General features: G+C 40.6%; 1 long non-coding RNA gene across 1 annotated transcript; it reads right to left on the reverse strand.

Moving 5' to 3' along the window:
- Positions 1-4,041: 4,041 nt before the first annotated feature.
- LOC311587570 lies at positions 4,042-16,856 on the reverse strand. Its single transcript, XR_014775903.1, has 4 exons — positions 16,428-16,856; positions 11,334-11,450; positions 8,169-8,226; positions 4,042-4,188 (listed from the first exon to the last, which is right to left on the reverse strand). It is a non-coding gene; the product is annotated as an uncharacterized lncRNA (long non-coding RNA).
- Position 16,857: the final 1 nt, after the last annotated feature.

A 16,857-nucleotide genomic window follows, 5' to 3' on the forward strand; every position in this document is an offset into this window, starting at 1 on the left:
ATGGTGTTGAAATAGAAGGTTTGGTAGATACAGAAGCTGACATTAGTATACTTTGCCAAAAGTCTTAGAATCCAGATTGGCCACTTCAGAAGGTTCACACAAAATTTATAGGAATTGGTAAAGTATCGTGAATAAAACAAAGTATCCAATGTATTAACTCTGTGTGACCAGAAGAACAAACAGGGCAATTGAGACTTTATGTGGCTGATGTACCTATACATTTATGGGGAAAGGGTCTTTTACAATACTGGGGTACTCTAATATTCCTGCAATCACAGAGAGAGAGAATGATGAAATTAGGGGTGGAATTATAGATGTTTCTGGAAAAGGTATTCATATGTATAATCAAGAACACTCACAAGCCGTGACCACTGTTAAAAACACAGAACATCACAGGGGCTGAGTTTCCAAGTTTATATAATGGCACACAGCTGATATACCAACAGCCTTGCCCCTAAAATGGTTATCAGATAGGCCTGTGCAGCAAGAGCAGTGGCCCATAACAAAAGAAAAGTTGCAGGCACTTGAACAACTGGCACAAGAGCAGCTGGAGGCTCAACATATAAAATAGTCCACCAGCCCATGGAATTCCCCTGTGTTAGTTGTAAAAAAGAAATCAGGAAAATAATAACAGATTTAAGAACAGTGAAAAGAGTAATTCAACCAATGGGCCCTTCACATCCTGGACTTTATTAACCTTCTTTGTTGCCAAGATCATGGCGTACAATAATAATTGACTTGAAATTTTTCTTTTTCACAAAACCCTTGTATGAGCAAGATAGGGAAAGGTTTGCTTTGTCAATACCTACTCTGAACAACAGTGGTCCAATAAAAAGATACCATTGGAAGGCACTTTCACAGGGACTGGTAAATACTCCAACTTTATGTCAATACTTTGTGTGACAAACATTAGAAACCAATCATAGGCAATTTCCTCAATCTATCATTTACTATTACGTGGATATTTTGTTGGCTGATTCTAACTCAGGTTCTTTAGAAAAAATGCTTAAGGAAATACAAAGAATTCTACCATGCTCGGGGTATAGGCGGCTCCAGAAAAAAATACGAACAGGAAATTCACTTAGTTATTTGGGTTATAAAAATCAGTCAACAAAAAGTTTGACCACAAAAGATACAGATCTGTAGGGACCAGTTGCAAACTCTTAACAATTTTCAAAAACTAATGAGAGAGATTAACTAGCTGAGGCCTACAATTGGATTAAGTATTTATGAGTTAAGTAATTGGTTTCAAACATTACAAAGAGATTCAGATTTAAGCAGTCCAAGATGTCTAACAGCTGAAGCAGAAAAAAGAGTTAACTCTTGTAGAACAAAGATTGCAAGATGCATATGTAGATCAAATTGATCCTAACTAAACTTGATTGTATTTTGGTCATTTTACTTTCAACTCATCCCCCTATGGGGCTCATTATGCAAAGGGAAGATAAAATTATGGAATGGATTTCCTTAGCACATAAACAAAGTTGAAAATTGAAGGCATATATAGAGAAGATGTATTAATTAATTATAAAAGGTAGATTAAGACTACTCCATCAATTGTCAGGAACAGATCCAGTGGAAACTGTCATTATAGATAATCAATGAGACTGGCAAAGAGCTTGTAGTAACTACTTGGGAGTTAATAACAAACACCTGAAAAGCAGACATATACAGTTTATAAAAAGAATTAGTTGGATTCTTCCACACATTGTAAAGAAAACACCAACTCCAGAGGCACCAACATTCTACATTGATGCAAACAAGATAGGGGTGGCAGGTTATAAATCAGACAAAATAAGTAAGATGATCAAAAGTCTGTATACTTCCGTTCAAAAATCAGAATTCTATGCAATCCTTGTGGTGCTATTAGATTTTCCTGAATCTTTTAGTATAATTACTGGTTCTTTATATGCAGAAAGATTTGTTTTGCATATAGAGGTGGCTGGATTTGTTTCTGATAACTCAGAATTAACTTCGTTATTTAAGCAACTGCAACAGTCCATTGGAAGTAGAAACTAGCCATTATATATTGCTCATATTCAGTCTCATACAGGTTTACCAGGTCCATTGGCACACAGAAATTAGTAAATTGACCAATTACTAATAGAGAATGTGTTAGAAGCCTCAAATTTTATGAGAAACATCATGTTAATTTTCTACCACTTGGCAACAAGCCAAAGAAATGTTACTAATTTTTAAAAAGTTCTACCTGTTCTCTATATAGCCAAACTCTGTTACCTGATGGCAGTACCCTAGAGTTACCAAAAGAAATGAAACTTGGCAGAAGGGTGTGTTTTGTTTTGCAGAATTTGGAAAACAACCGTATTACATCATACCATTGATACATACTCAGGGTTTCAGGCTCTAAGTTCTGAAAAGGCTGATTGTGTAATTACATACTTATTGGAAATAATGGCAATTATGGGGATACCCACACAAATTAAGACTGATCATGCTCCTACATATGTATCCAATAAGATGAAGTAATTCTTTGCATATTACAATATAAAGCATATTATGGGTATACCACACAATCCCCATAGGACAAACAAATATAGAAAGAGCCAATTGTACATTAAAAGAGATGCTTACTTTTTAAAAAGCAAGAGTAAACACCCCAGGGACAGACTAAATAATGCTTTGTTAACTCTATATTTTCTTAATGTTGGTGAAAAAGGAACAACAGCAGCTGAGAGACACTGGGTTATAGAAAAAAACTGAGGAACTACACCAACCAATATACTGTAAGGATGTGTTGACATCAGAATAGAAAGCTGCAATAATTTTGTGATGAATGCAAAAACTATGATTACTAACAAAACTTACAAAGATTAGCTCTGACCAGGGAAAACCTTTTACCAGCTGAGACATGAATGTCTTCACAAAGCAAATAGCCTAGGACATTCACTCTCACAGACTGTTCAGTTACTAATTTCTCCAAAATATGCATGGAAATCAACTTGAAAAGGCCTATTCCAAATGACCAATCACACAGAGACTGGATAGACAACACAGAGACTGGACAGAAGAAGATACAAATAGCTTTCCCAGGATTTAGTCAATATCCCAATTTTCATAGGGTACCCAGAATATGACTTCCCAATTCCCAAAAAGAGGGGTGAATGGTTTTGGTCAATTAATGTGTTATGGTTGTTTGCTATCATCTAGGGTGGTCGCTTATTATTGGTTATGGTCAGGGAGGAAGTAAAATAAAGTTTAAATCAGAGATCACCTCTAATTTTTTTCTCTTATCTAATGCTGGGGGAAAAGAGAATGGAAATAATAATAGTAATAGTAGGAGTAGAGGAGTAGAAGTGGTAGTAGTAAATGAATAAATAAAAATTTTAATAAAAATAAAATTTACTGTAGGCATAAGGTATTGTATAATTCAAATGCTGATTTCTGTACCCACCATATCTGGTTGCAATCCTTGTTCTGAGAATATTCTGTCTAAATGTTGTGTAAACACTGCTCCTCAGTTGTTCCCTGATATGCCAATAAAGCAGCGTACAGCGTATTGCTGAACAGGGAAGAGAAGAGGTCTGATTTTCCTGTCTTCCAGAGGAGTAGTACTGATAGGAGGAAATAGGGGATTAAACCACACAAATAGGATAGAAAGATAAGAGAGAAACAAGAATAGAGAGGAGAAAGAAATAAATCCCTAAATGTAACCTTTACTAACTTATAACCAACCCCCTAGGCAATAACAAACATTGGTAACTCCCCAAAACACCCTCCTGACCTATTAGGAATGGGGGCATCATGTTCTTAAAACTACTTTTTGCTGTCTGGGATAAAAACATCTTTTGGGTACCCTTAAAAATAAGATATTGGGCTGGGTGTGGTGACTCACACGTTTAGTCCCAGGAGGCAAAGGCAGGCGGATTGCTGTGAGTTTGAGACCAAACTGGTCTACAAAAGCAAGTCCAGGATAGCCAGGACTGTTACACAGAGAAACCCTGTCTTGAAAAACCTAAAAATAAGAAGAAGAAGAAGAAGAAGATATTGGGCAATCACTAAAAAAGCTAGCTGTATCTGTTTCTGTCCACTCTTCTTGGGACTGATCCTTTGTGCTAGCCCTTTTAAAGTTGATATGCATAGAAATTCTTGAGGAAACCGTAGCTGAGGCAGTCTTTGAGGTTGAATCACCTGGGCTACTTTGTCTTCATTATTATCTGGTACTTTGCTCTGAAAATAAGCAAAAATTTAAAAGTATTAGTATAGGTACATTTCTACATTTATATGGAATATGCAAGGTGTACAAAACATCTAAAGATAGACGTCTGCCCTATTTTTGAGCATTGTAAGGCATCAACTTTATCCTTCTGCTTGAGCTGTAATATCCATGCTGTATGAAAGAATAGCATGTCATAAGGACCAGGTGGCCCTTAAGATTCCCTTGCTATATGAACACATTCATGTTTCAGATAGTAGATGGTCTTCCCTGGTCAGATCTAATATTTATAAGTTTTGTTGGTAACCATATTTTTTTCATTCCCTGTAGACACATAAACATAACCACATCCCCATCTCAAAACTATTGCAGGTTTCCAGTCCATTGTCAACAGATCCTTATGGTATGCTGCTTGTCCTAGTTCCTCAGTTTTTTCTGAGAGACCCAATGTCTCTTAGCTGCTGTTGTTCCTTTTTCATCAACATTAATTTAAAGTCAACAAAGCAAGCTGGGCGTGGTGGTGATGCTTTTAGTCCCAGCACTCGGGAGGCAGAGGCAGGTGGATCGCTGTGAGTTCGAGGCCAGCCTGGTCTACAAAGTGAGTCCAGGACAGCCAAGGCTAACACAGAGAGACCCTGTCTCGAAAAAACCAATAAATAAATAAATAAATAAATAAATAAATAAATAAAAATAAAGTCAACAAAGCATTACTTAATCTGTCCCTGAAGATCTTTACCCTTCCTTTTTTGTTTAATAAGCATCTCCGTTAAGGGATGATTAGTTCTTTCTCCAACTGGTTTACCTGTAGGATTGTGTGGTATACTAGTAATGTGCTTTATATTGTAATATGCAAAAAAAAATCTTCATCCTATTGGATACATATACAGGATCATTGCCAGTCTTAATAGTTGCCATTATTTCCAATAAGTGTATAATTATACAATCAGCGTTCTCAGAACTTAAAGCAGCTGCCTATTGAAACGCTAAGTATGTATCAATGATATGATGTATGTACCTTTGTTTTCCAGACTCTGTAAAATCAAACACATTGATCTGCCAGATTTCACTCCTTTTGGTGCCCCTAGGGTGACATCTAGCAGGCAATGGAGTTTGGTTATAAAAGAACACATAGGACACTTTTTAATTATCTCTCTGGCTTTTTGCCAAGTGGTGGGGATTTTTTTTCATTGAACTTGTACTGTTAACATGCTTTTCCTGAAATTTTGAGGCTTTTAACACATTTCCTATCACTAATCCTCATCTCCTTGTGCCAATGGACCTGGTAAACCTGTATGAGACTGAATATGAGTAATATACAAGGGATAGTTTCTACTTCTGATGGCCTGTTGCAATTCCATAAATAGCAAAGTCAATTCTGAGTTATCAGGAGTAAATGCAGCCGTGTCTATATGCAAAAAAACCTCTTTCTGCATATTTAGAGTCAGTAATTATATTAAGAGACTCGGGAAAATCTAACAGCACGTAAGGCTTGCATACAATTCTGATTCTTGAACTGAGATACTTGGGCTTTTGATCACCTTAGTTATTTTATCTGACTTAGAACCTGCCATTCCCACCGTTTGTATCTTATGGTCTTTGTTCTACCAGAATTAATTCTTTTTCTGCCTCAGCCATTAGACAACTTGGGCTCTTTAATTCTGAATCCCCTTGTAACACTTGAAACAAGTTACTTAACTCATGAGTAGCTAGTCCAATTGCAGGCCACAGCCAGTTAATATCCCCCATTAATTTTTGAAAATCATTAAGAGTTTGCAAATGGTCTCCATGGTTCTCTACCTCTTGTGGTCGAATTTCTTGTTATTTTATAGACCAAATAACTAAGTGAATCTCCTCTTTGTATTTTTTGTGGAGCAGTCTGTAACTCCCAGCATGGCAGAATTCTTTGTGTTTACTTAAACATTTTTCTCTAAAGTGTCTGCATCAGAATCAGCCAACAAAATATCATCCACATAATGGTAAATGGTAGATTGAGGAAATTGCCTATGAATTATTTCTAATGGTTGTCACATCGAGAATTGACATAAAGTTGAAGTATTTAACATTCTCTGTGGAAGTGCCTTCCAATGGTATCTCTTCATTGGACAACTATTGTTCAGAGTAGGTACTGAGAAAACAAACCTTTCCCTATCCTACTCATGCAAGGGTATTGTGAAAATAAAATCTTTTAAGTCAATTACTATTGTAGGCCATAACCTAAGTAACAAAGAAGTTAAAGGAATTCCAGGCTGTAAAGGACCCATTGGTTGAATGACTCTATTCACTGCTCTTAAATACATTATCATTCTCCACTTTCCTGATTTCTTTTTTTACAAAAAGCATAGGAGAATTCCATGGGCTGGTCGATTATTCAATATGGTGAGCCTCCAGCTGCTCTTGTACTAGTGGTGGAAGTGCCTGCAATATTTCTTTTGTTATTGGCCACTGCTCTTGCCAAGCAGGTCTGTTTGATATCCATTTTAAGGGCAAGGCTGTTGGTATATCAGAAGTGGCCCTTTTTATAAATTTGTAAATTCAATACCTGTGAAGGTCTATTTTAGACAATGGGCACAGCTTGAGATTGTTCTTGATTACACATGTCAATACCTTCCCCAGAAGCATCTACCATTTCACCCCTAATTTTATCATTGTCTGTCTCTGTGATTGCAGGAATATTAATTCGAGCACCCCATTATTATAAAAGATCCTTTCCCTATAAATTTGTGTGTATGCCAGCCTCATAGAGTCTCAGCTTCCCTGTTTGTCCTTCTGGTGCCACACACTTAATCCACTGTACACTTTGTCTTATTTGAGAAAATTTATGAATTCCTATAAATTGTGTATAAACTTTCTGAAGTGGCCAATCTGGATTCCAAGACTTTTGAGACAGGATTGTGACATCTGCTTCTGTATTCACCAAACCTTCTTTTCAACATCATTCCTTTGTACCATTAATTTGGGTCTCTGATCATTAACCACTGTTTACCAGAACACACGCTTTCCAGTCCTCCCAAATGCACCTGATCTTTCTACTGGAGCGGCTTTGCCCTTGATGTAAGGAAATAGTAACAGCTGAGGAATTCTATCCCCTACATTCATTTACATCTCCTTTACATAAGCTATGATTTTAATTTCTTCTTCACAATCCCCATATATAATACCTGGATGCACAATAAAGCCTTGAAGAAGTTCATCCACTTCTTCTCAAAATTATTCCTACTGTCCCTGAAGGTAAAGGACCGTAAACATCAGTGTGTGTTTTGTAACATTCAACCTGTGGGGATAGCGTAAGAGGTTTATCTTAGGCCAGATCGAAAGCTGTTCTGTCTTCAGTAGCATGTATTAAATCATAGATACCTAGTCTTCGTCTTCCTGCATGTTTGTTACCTCCTAGCTGACCAAAGAAATGACAGCTGAGGATGTGGGGGAGGAGGTGGCACCTTGAGCTAACAGGTCTCTCCTTTCATTTTCCAATGGCAAAAGATTACCTCATATGCCTCTCTTGGATTGACAACTCCTAGACCAATGTTTTCCCTTCCCACAGCAGATAGAATACCCTGGAAGTCTTGGCGTATCATTGCCATCATGGACAGACGCTCTTTGTTCTCTTCTATGAGTACCATTTTCTCGAGTTAGTGAACCTGTTATTTTGAGGTCTGGAACTTTGAACCTTATGATGTCTTTGTAAATGGCTAAATTTACCACAATTAAAGCACTGGTGTTTTGATATCTGAGACTTCTAGCTATAGCTTATCCTATAATATTGGTTTGATGCTCTTGAGTGCCAATATTAGCTGTCTCTCTTATTCATTCATTTAATGGGGCTGCTCATGCTTTTAATGGTCTAATTGCTCTCTTACATTCAGATTTGCATTCTCATACTCCATGATCAGTTTCAATGCCTGCCTGGCCTCAGTATCTGGTATGGCTTCTATCTAGAATTGAACCGAATCTCTGTTAAGAATTCTGTGAAGGCTTCTCCAGGGCTCTGAAATACCTTATAAATGAAGTGGTTGTTTTCCCAGGCTCCTCAACCATGTCCCAAGCTCTTAAGGCTGCAACACGACATTGTTCAATTACTACATCTTCAGACGGGGTTTCTTCTCTTAAGTCAGCATAACACCCTTCACCAAGCAATTGATCTTTAACAACATTTATATCGCCCTTGTTATATTTTGTTGTTCTATTCTTGTGGCTTCATTTCTCCACCACGAAAACCACTTTAACTGTTGAGCAGCTTCTAACACAGCTGACACCAATCCCTTCCAATCTTGGAGAATAAGTCTATGCTGCGTAGCCCTGTTATTTAATATTTGTTCAACCAAAGATGAATGCATTTCATACCATACAATAGACTCCTTAAAATGCTTTAAATCTAGCATTTCTACTGTATGCTATACCATGTCATCATGAGCCTCACCACCATCCTTAGCAGGGACATGTTGCACAAAGACCTGAAAAGCTGACGGTGTCTGTGTAGTCCTAGAGAATTCCTCTAATGGAACACTTGTCTCCAAAGCCTTTTTGGCCTGTCCACTTTCCCAGGTGCTCTGAACACCTGGTGTGTGGGGTAGGGCCAAGCAGCAAGAGCAAAAGACTCCTGTTTTTAGTTATTACTAAATCTGAACATTTTTCTTCATTTCTCAATGGTGCTATTTGCTTCCTACGTGCTTCCATCTCTACCCATAAACTGTCTTGCCGCACCGCCAACTCTGAAATCATTTCCAGAATTAAAGAATTTAGTGACACTTCTGATTTTTGTATCTCATCAGTTTTTCTTACAAACATTTTAAAAATATAATACAGTAAAAAGACAAAGAAAAACATAATTCCCTCAAGGTACAAAGCAGGAGAGACCCTTGAAATAGCAGCTGCAATTTTGCTGACAACCTTAAATAATATCTTTATACCTTCGAAACCTGTAGTTTCCTCTACAGCATTAGAAGTTGTTACCCTTTATGCCCAAGCCACGTTGGGTGCCGCCTGTAGGCTTTGTGTAGGCTCAATTTTCTTATCAATTATATTTTATTATGAACTTATTAAACAAGCCTACCTAGCTAACAACCCAACTAACCCAAACTATCAGAAAAGGATATTAAAGAACACTACAATGAAACTTTAAGAATATCAGTCCCTGGCGTAGTCAGCAGGACTTCAGCAGACCAGCAATTCCACCAGAGTCGCTGCTGGAACCGGGGGCAGCAGCTGGAACCTCAAGCCTCAGCTGGAGTCCAAAGCCTTGAAACTTTCCCTGGAGCAGTTCTCTTTAGGAGCCTCTTGAAGTGCAGGGATGAACAGCCAAAAACCTAGTCCCAACAAAAGAGCCTTCGCTCCTGTTTTGGAGATGTGTATGTATGTATGTATGTATGTATGTATGTATGTATGTATGTATGTATGTATCCTCTCAGTCTGTTCAATGATGTTTTTCACCAAGCTCCCCCATGAAGTAGTTCGACTTCTAAGTGGAAAAACATCCTGCTTTCTCACATCTAAGTGGTAAACACCCTGCCATCTTCTCCATCCCACACTTGAGATCAAAAGAGAAATAGGTTTGTCTCCCCTTCAGCTTTGAACTTTTTTAAAACTTACTTTATTTGGGGTTCTTTAATGCTTATATCGCCCTCCCAATGCACCTACCCTACATAGGAGAGAAAAGAGGTAAATAGGAACAGAAGAAATAGACCCTTTCAGACTCAGCTCCTTGGAGCCATTCCACTGGTGTAGTAGGCAGGATTCCAATAGACCAGTTAAACAGCAAACCAGCAATTCAGTGAAAGTGCCTGCAATTGCAGCCACTAGAACGAGGAGTGGCAGCCAGAGCCCAGAGAAACAGCCAGAACCCGGAGCCTCAAAGTGTTCCTGAAACAGTTTTCTCTAGAGTGATGAGCAGCCAAGACCAAAAAACCCTGCCTCTTGTTTTGGGTATGTATATATATTCTCAAGAGTCCAGACTAGAATGTTTTTCAGTTGGCAAAGACCATGCCTCCTCAAGAGGTGGTTCCTCTTCCAGTAGACAAATACTTGTTCTCTCACAAGTCTGTTTTCAGCAGAAAAACAATCCCACACTTGGGATCAAAACAAAAACATGTTTACATCCACTACAGTTAAGAAGAGAGTAATAACTACTCAGTTCTCATGCTGTGAAACTCATTATTAAACAAATATAAAGACTCCGAATTATTTGTGAGATAGCCAGGTTAAGAGAAAAACAGAGAAACAAGTTTTATAATACACACACACACACACACACTTAATTCTAACAATCCGCTAGTCTTAAATATTTTCCTTTGGTATGGATTAATGTGTATTTATATAGAAATTTGAGGTTGTTTTAATTATTGTGTCTTGATAGAAATTTAAGGTTGGTTTTTTTGACTATTGTATATTGATAGAAATTTAAGGCTGTTTTGTTTAACTGTTGTACACCGACAGAAATTTAAGCCTGTTTTGTACAACTATTGCTTATTGATAGAAATTGAAAGTTGTTTTGTTCGACTAGTGTTTGATATATTGTACATAAGCAGCTCATTTAAAATGCGATGTAAGGTTCTATTTTATGATTCTAATAATTAATTCTATTGTGCATTAATGTTAGAGAAAAAGATATGACGTGGGAAATGAAGTGGAAGCTTCTGATTTCTTTAAAGACTCAGTTGTGACAAGTGGTGTTTTGCTGGAAGCCATCTTGTGGGAGGGGAATGGTTTTTGCCAGCTGCAAAAACATCCTCGTGTGGACTCTGAGAATATAAACAGAAGCCCACAGAGAGTGAGAATGCTTTTGCATCGCCACTCCTTACAACAGTATTTACATGGCTTCACAGAGAGAAAGGCTCCAGAGAACTTCTCCTGGTAATCCAGCTGAAAATGGCTGCTTCCGATGACTCTCGCGCTGGTTCAGTGGAGTCCTGCTGCCTCTGCGAGATCATGGCACGCTACTAATTAGTGTTGCTGTTTGTTGTTTCCTATTGGACTGGATTGTGGGTGTCCTGACAATGCAGAGTGTATTTGCCGCCAAGAAACTGTGTCTAAAAAGGTCCACACCCTTTACCCCTATAAACCTTTGTTCTCTCTTCCCTCTGGTTGGGGGGTTGAAAGGAAGGCACAAGCATTTAAGAACTCTTAATAAAGTAAGTTTTTGAAAAATCTAAGCCTTTTGACTAACCTTTTAGTTGTTTCCAGATCATCATAGCGACCACCAAGACCAACCATCACAGTGTACATAGCATGAAAGTAGAAGGGAAACTGGCTAGGTAGCAAAGGGGACGAACCAGAAGGGTAACTGGCACGCAAGATGAGGGGAGAGAGTGTGAGGGTGTTTGCACAAAGTGCTTTATATGCCAGCATGAAAATGCATTATGAAACCTAGAACAGTGAACGCTGGCCAGAAAACAAAAGACCTAAACAGCTGGGCATGGTTGCCCACATCTAGAGGCTTTGGCAGGCAGATTTTTTTTTTTAATTCGAAGCTAGCCTGGTCTATATATTGAGTTCCAGGTCAGCCAGGGCAACACAGTAAGACCCTGTCTCAAAAAAAAACAACAAAAAAAAACTTTTTTTTTTTTTAAACTAAAAGTAGGATCCGGCAAAATGGCTTGGTCAGTAAAGGTGCTTACCACTAAGTCTGGGGACCTGAGTTCAATCCCAGAATCCATAAATAGGAAACCACTGAAAGGTGTCCTCCAACCTAGACACACACACACACACACACACACACACACACACACACACACACACACACACATTTTGCTTTTCCAGAAGACCCAAATTCGTTTCCCCAACACCCACAGGCAGCTCAGTTCACAACCATCTATACCCCCAGTTCCATGGAATCCAATGCCTTCTTCTGCCATATGTGTGCACCAGGTATTCAGGTACACAGATAAACAACCATACAAAACACACACACACACATATAAAACAAACAAAAAACATGGGGATCTTAGTGAGTCATATGCAGATGTTACATGGCCTGAGAGTACAGGAATAATCTCCTTGGTACATAGCGATTTCCTCCCTCCAGGAGAGAGGAATGAGGTTCTCAACACTCAGAAAGTAAAGACACGTCACAAGTCTGGGAAAGCTGGGAAACAGGATTCACCAGGGCTCCTCCGTTGGGGCTATCTAAAACATACTACGCTTGCCCCTCCGAGATCCTTGCTGCTTTTTGAGCATAATCCTCACCTATCCAAGATGACTTGCTGGATAATAAAAGTTGCTGGCAGCCTATAGCGGGGCAGGAAGTGGAAGGGCGGACTTCCTGTTTGGGAGAAATGAACTCTATGGAGAGAAAAGAGGAAAGTTTTTCAACAGGGAAACCTGGGCAGAGACACACATGACTAAGGTCCTGGAAGGTACAGCTAGCCACGTGACTGGGTGGGGCTAGGTGGATGGGTTAAATTAGACGAGCTAGTCAACAATCTACCCAACTAAGACCTAAGCTTTGAAATATTAAAAACGTTTTGGTGTCTGCTGCTACAGCGGGCTCCAAGGCTGCAGGTTTCTGGAGTCCTTTCCCCATACTGGGCTGTTACTTCTGGTGGCACAGATGCCTGAGTTGTCCCTGATCCTGTAAGTAACCCTCCCCCCCCCCCCAAAAAAAATGCACTGGCTCACCACCAAGCTGTACTGAGTAGAATTGTTACTTTGGTCTGTCATAGATTCCTTATTTGGGGGGGGAGGGGGGGACGGGCAGGAGTCAAGTCAGGAAAAGCCTCACTGTGGAAATAATGATAACACTATACAGAGAAAACAGCACTGCTGATAAAAATGACTGTTCACAGGGAGAACTCAATGATGCGTGCCTAAAGTTCCAGCTGTTTCAAGAGTTGAGTGAATCAAAAGGATGGCTTGAGCCCAGGAATTCCAGGCCAGCCTGAGGAACATAGAACCTATCTCAAAAAAAAAAAAAAAAAACAAACAAACCCACAATAAAAAAAATTAAATGGGCTGGGGATGTGGCTCAGTTACTATAGTGCTTGCATGGCATGTATGAAGCTGTGGGTTCAAGCCCAACACCACAATAAAACTTCACGTGGTGGCCTTGCCTAGAATCACAGCACGTAGCAGGTAGAAGTGGGAGAGTCAGAAGTTCAAGGACATCCTAGGCTAGTGAGTGTGCATCCTGGCTAAGTGAGGGCTCAAATGAAAAAAGAAAAAAAAAAACAGCCTTTTTGTTATTGAAGAAGAAATCGTTGGCCTCACACACATGCTTAGCATGCTTTCTATCATTGTGCTACATCCTGATTTCCAAAAATTATATCAATTAAAAATGAAAACTAAGGGGCTGGAGAGACGACTCAGTGGTTAAGAGCACTGCCTGCTCTTCCAAAGGACCCAGGTTCAATTCCCAGCACCCACATGTCAGCTCACATCTGTCTGTAACTCTAAGGCCTGACACCCTCACACCAACACACATAAATTAAAATCAAACAAAATATTTTTTAAAATGAAAATTAAGAGGATTAAAGAGATGTCTCAGTGGTTAGGAGTACTTGCTGCTATTCCAAAGGACCTACATTTGATTCACGGTACCCACACAGGATGCCTCACAGCAGCTTGTCCAGCTCTGGAGAATCCAGTAACTTTTGGCCTCTTCAGATGATGTACACACAAATGTAAGAAATTTTTTAATTAAAAAAATAAATAAATGTTGAGTGGTGGTGGAGCATGCCTTTAATCCCAGCACTTGGGAGGCAAAACTCTGTGAGTTCAAGGCCAGACTGGGCTACAGAGCAAGTTCCAGGACAGTCAGAGCTTCTAGTGAGACCCTCTCGCAAAAAAAAAAAAAAAAAAAAAAAACCACCTTAAAATCTTTTTTCAAAATAATTTCACTCTACTAATGGGCCAAAAGCAGCACCTGATACCCCAGAGCTGTAGTTACAGGGGGCTGTGAGCCACCAGACGTGGGTGCTGAGAGGTGAACTCAGGTCCTCTGCAAGAACAGCAAACAATCTTAACTCCTGACCCATCTGTTCAGGTGCCCTTCCCCTTTTGAGACATGGTTTCATGTAACCTAGGCTGGCCTCTGTCACTATGGAGCTGAGGATGACCTTCCTGCCTTCACCTGCCCTGTGCTGGGGACTACAGGTGTTTATTACCATATCTCTTTTACAAAAGTGCTGATGATAAAACCCATGCTAGGTAGGCACTGTAAAAGTAACTTACTCCCCTGGCTTAATTACTACCTCCTTCTGCTAAGCTAGGCCTACTCCTGGAAGCTTCTAGCCTCTGTACAATCTAACCTAGGCCTAGAATGCTTTCAGCCTCTGAGACTTACTGCTTAATAAAGTCACCCTTACTTGTCCTTTCTGAGGTCTGGGCTGGCTGGTTCAACTCAGGTGTTCTGGCTCAAACTCCTCTCTCAGGTGACTGACTCAATCTGGCTTCTCTCTCAGCATGCAATTGCTCTGTTTAGCCTCAAACTAACTCAGCAATCTGCTCTAATCTGGCTTCTTCTCACTCTGTTTCACTCCTTCTTCACCTGCATTTTCTCTCTGTAACCCATCTCTCTGTTACTGTCCTGGTAAAACTGCCTCCTCTTTCAGTAAAACTACCTCTTAAGTAGTTTTACCTACTTCTTGTGAGAGTTGAGTGTATCCTATTGTGTCAAATCTTCTCTGACTCATCACCTTTTCTGCCACACACTTAGCCGTCACTTCCAAACATGGGTGTTTCCTTCTACAAACTAATGTTACATTTGTTAGAGATTAATGGCATGTACCACCACACCTGGACCTACGCATTTCTTTACCTGATACTTTATACCAGGCTGGCCTTGAACACAGATCTGTTTGCCTCTCTATCTCCTGGATTCAAGGTGTGTATTCCAGCCAGATCACACAGACCTAGATCATCTTTGGGTGTGATCTCTTGCCAGCCAGATCACATAGACCTAGAAGGTCTCTGGATGTGAACTCTTGCCGGAATAACCACGTTCTGCATTAATATACCTCCACAAAGCACTCTACCAACTGAGCTGCATCCGTAGCAGCAGATTCATTTCATCTTGATGCTGTTCAACAGAGGCCAGCATACAAACTGGCTGTAGAAGAACAGAATTTTTTTTTTAAATGAGGGAAAGAAATACAGGAAGGTGGATGGGGGTTCATTAGGTTTTTATCACCTGAAATTTTAGCAATAGTTTAGATTTTCTTAACAGCTTCAGAATTTTAACGGATGCAATACAGACAGAGGGAGAAAGAGTGTGTGTGAGCTCAGCACTATAACACACACCAGTAATCCCTGCACTCTGGAAGCTGAGGTAGGAAAATCCCGAGTTTGATGCCCGCCTAGGCTGCACTGTAAGTTGGAGGCCAGCTTGGGTTGTGTTAAGACCCTATCCAAAAACAAATTTTTAAAAAATATTTAAGGGCCCATGTGAATGTCAACCACTACTCCCATGATCAAATAGGGCCCTTAACTATATAAACGTTAAGATCTCAGACCTTAGAAATCCTGACATTCTCCATTCTGAATCCACTCCCCTCTGTTTTCCCTCCTTATCTCCCTATCTTCTGCTACCTTCCTGAACTTTTTTTGTAGTCCTAGACTGGTCTAGAACTCATTCTGTGAGTCAGGCTGTCCTCCACTACTCAGCAGTCTCCCCAGAGGGGAACCACCACCCCTGATGAACCTATGATGTCACCTTTCCTTCTATGACACATCCTTCCTTGCCCCACCCTCTCCAAGGTCCATCCCACATCCTAGAGTAACGCGTTCATTAAGTCTTGCCGGCTGTCAGTGATGGTCCATACATGGTCTTTACCCCCACTTAATAAAAGAATTTAGGGTCTGGCCAGGGTGGTGAATGGGGCGTGGAGGTGGAAGGATCAAGGAGTTCAAAGCCACCGTCTGCTATAGAGAAGAATTTGAGGTCATCCTGGTCTACAGACCTTGTCTCAAAACAAATACAAAAACAAAAAGGGAGGAGGAGGACGTGGAGGAGGAAGAGGCAGCAAAGAATCATGGGTCCATTCATTCATTCTTCAAGCATTTACGAGCAGCTTCCATGTGCACAGCTCTGGGCCTAAAAGAGAACACACACACACACACACACACACACACACACACACACACACACACACACACACACACACTCGCTCTCCCGCCCCACCCCACCCCACCCCCGCCCCACCACCACCCGCCCCAAGGCAGATAGTGGGGTAGGGGCAGGTGGAGGATGCAATCAGAATTTTGAAGGCAGATTCACCTAACAGGAGTAGGACCAGACCTAAACACCCCCGCCCACCGCACACACCCTGGCGCGGGAGATGCGCTTTCCAGATCTGTCCCTTCTAGTATCCGAGCCAGGAGCTCGGCCCTTGTCTGACTCCGCCTATCCTGGCACTGGGACTCGCCTCCTCCGTTAGCTCCTCCTCCATTTCATTCAGGCCCTGGCCTCGAGTCCCATAGCCCGGGACTCCCACCTCATTCCCGGTCTGAAGACTCCATTGGTCAAATACCATAAGAGCCCGCCTCCCACCGGGATCACTGGCTGCCTAGAAGTCAATCTTCTTCACAGCACACCCCCTCCCATCTCAACAGTTGCCAAGGCTGAGGTTTGAGGAGCAGATAATGGACGTCTCTGGATCTCTCGTGATTGGGTCGAAATCCCGGCTCTGGGCGGGGCTTAGTGCCTTAGCTAAGGGTTGCTCAAGGCCGTAGCTTTCCTACAGAGTCACATATCT

Source organism: Acomys minous (assembly GCF_964271855.1).
Source record: "Acomys minous genome assembly, chromosome: 16".
Lineage (NCBI taxonomy): Eukaryota > Metazoa > Chordata > Mammalia > Rodentia > Muridae > Acomys > Acomys minous.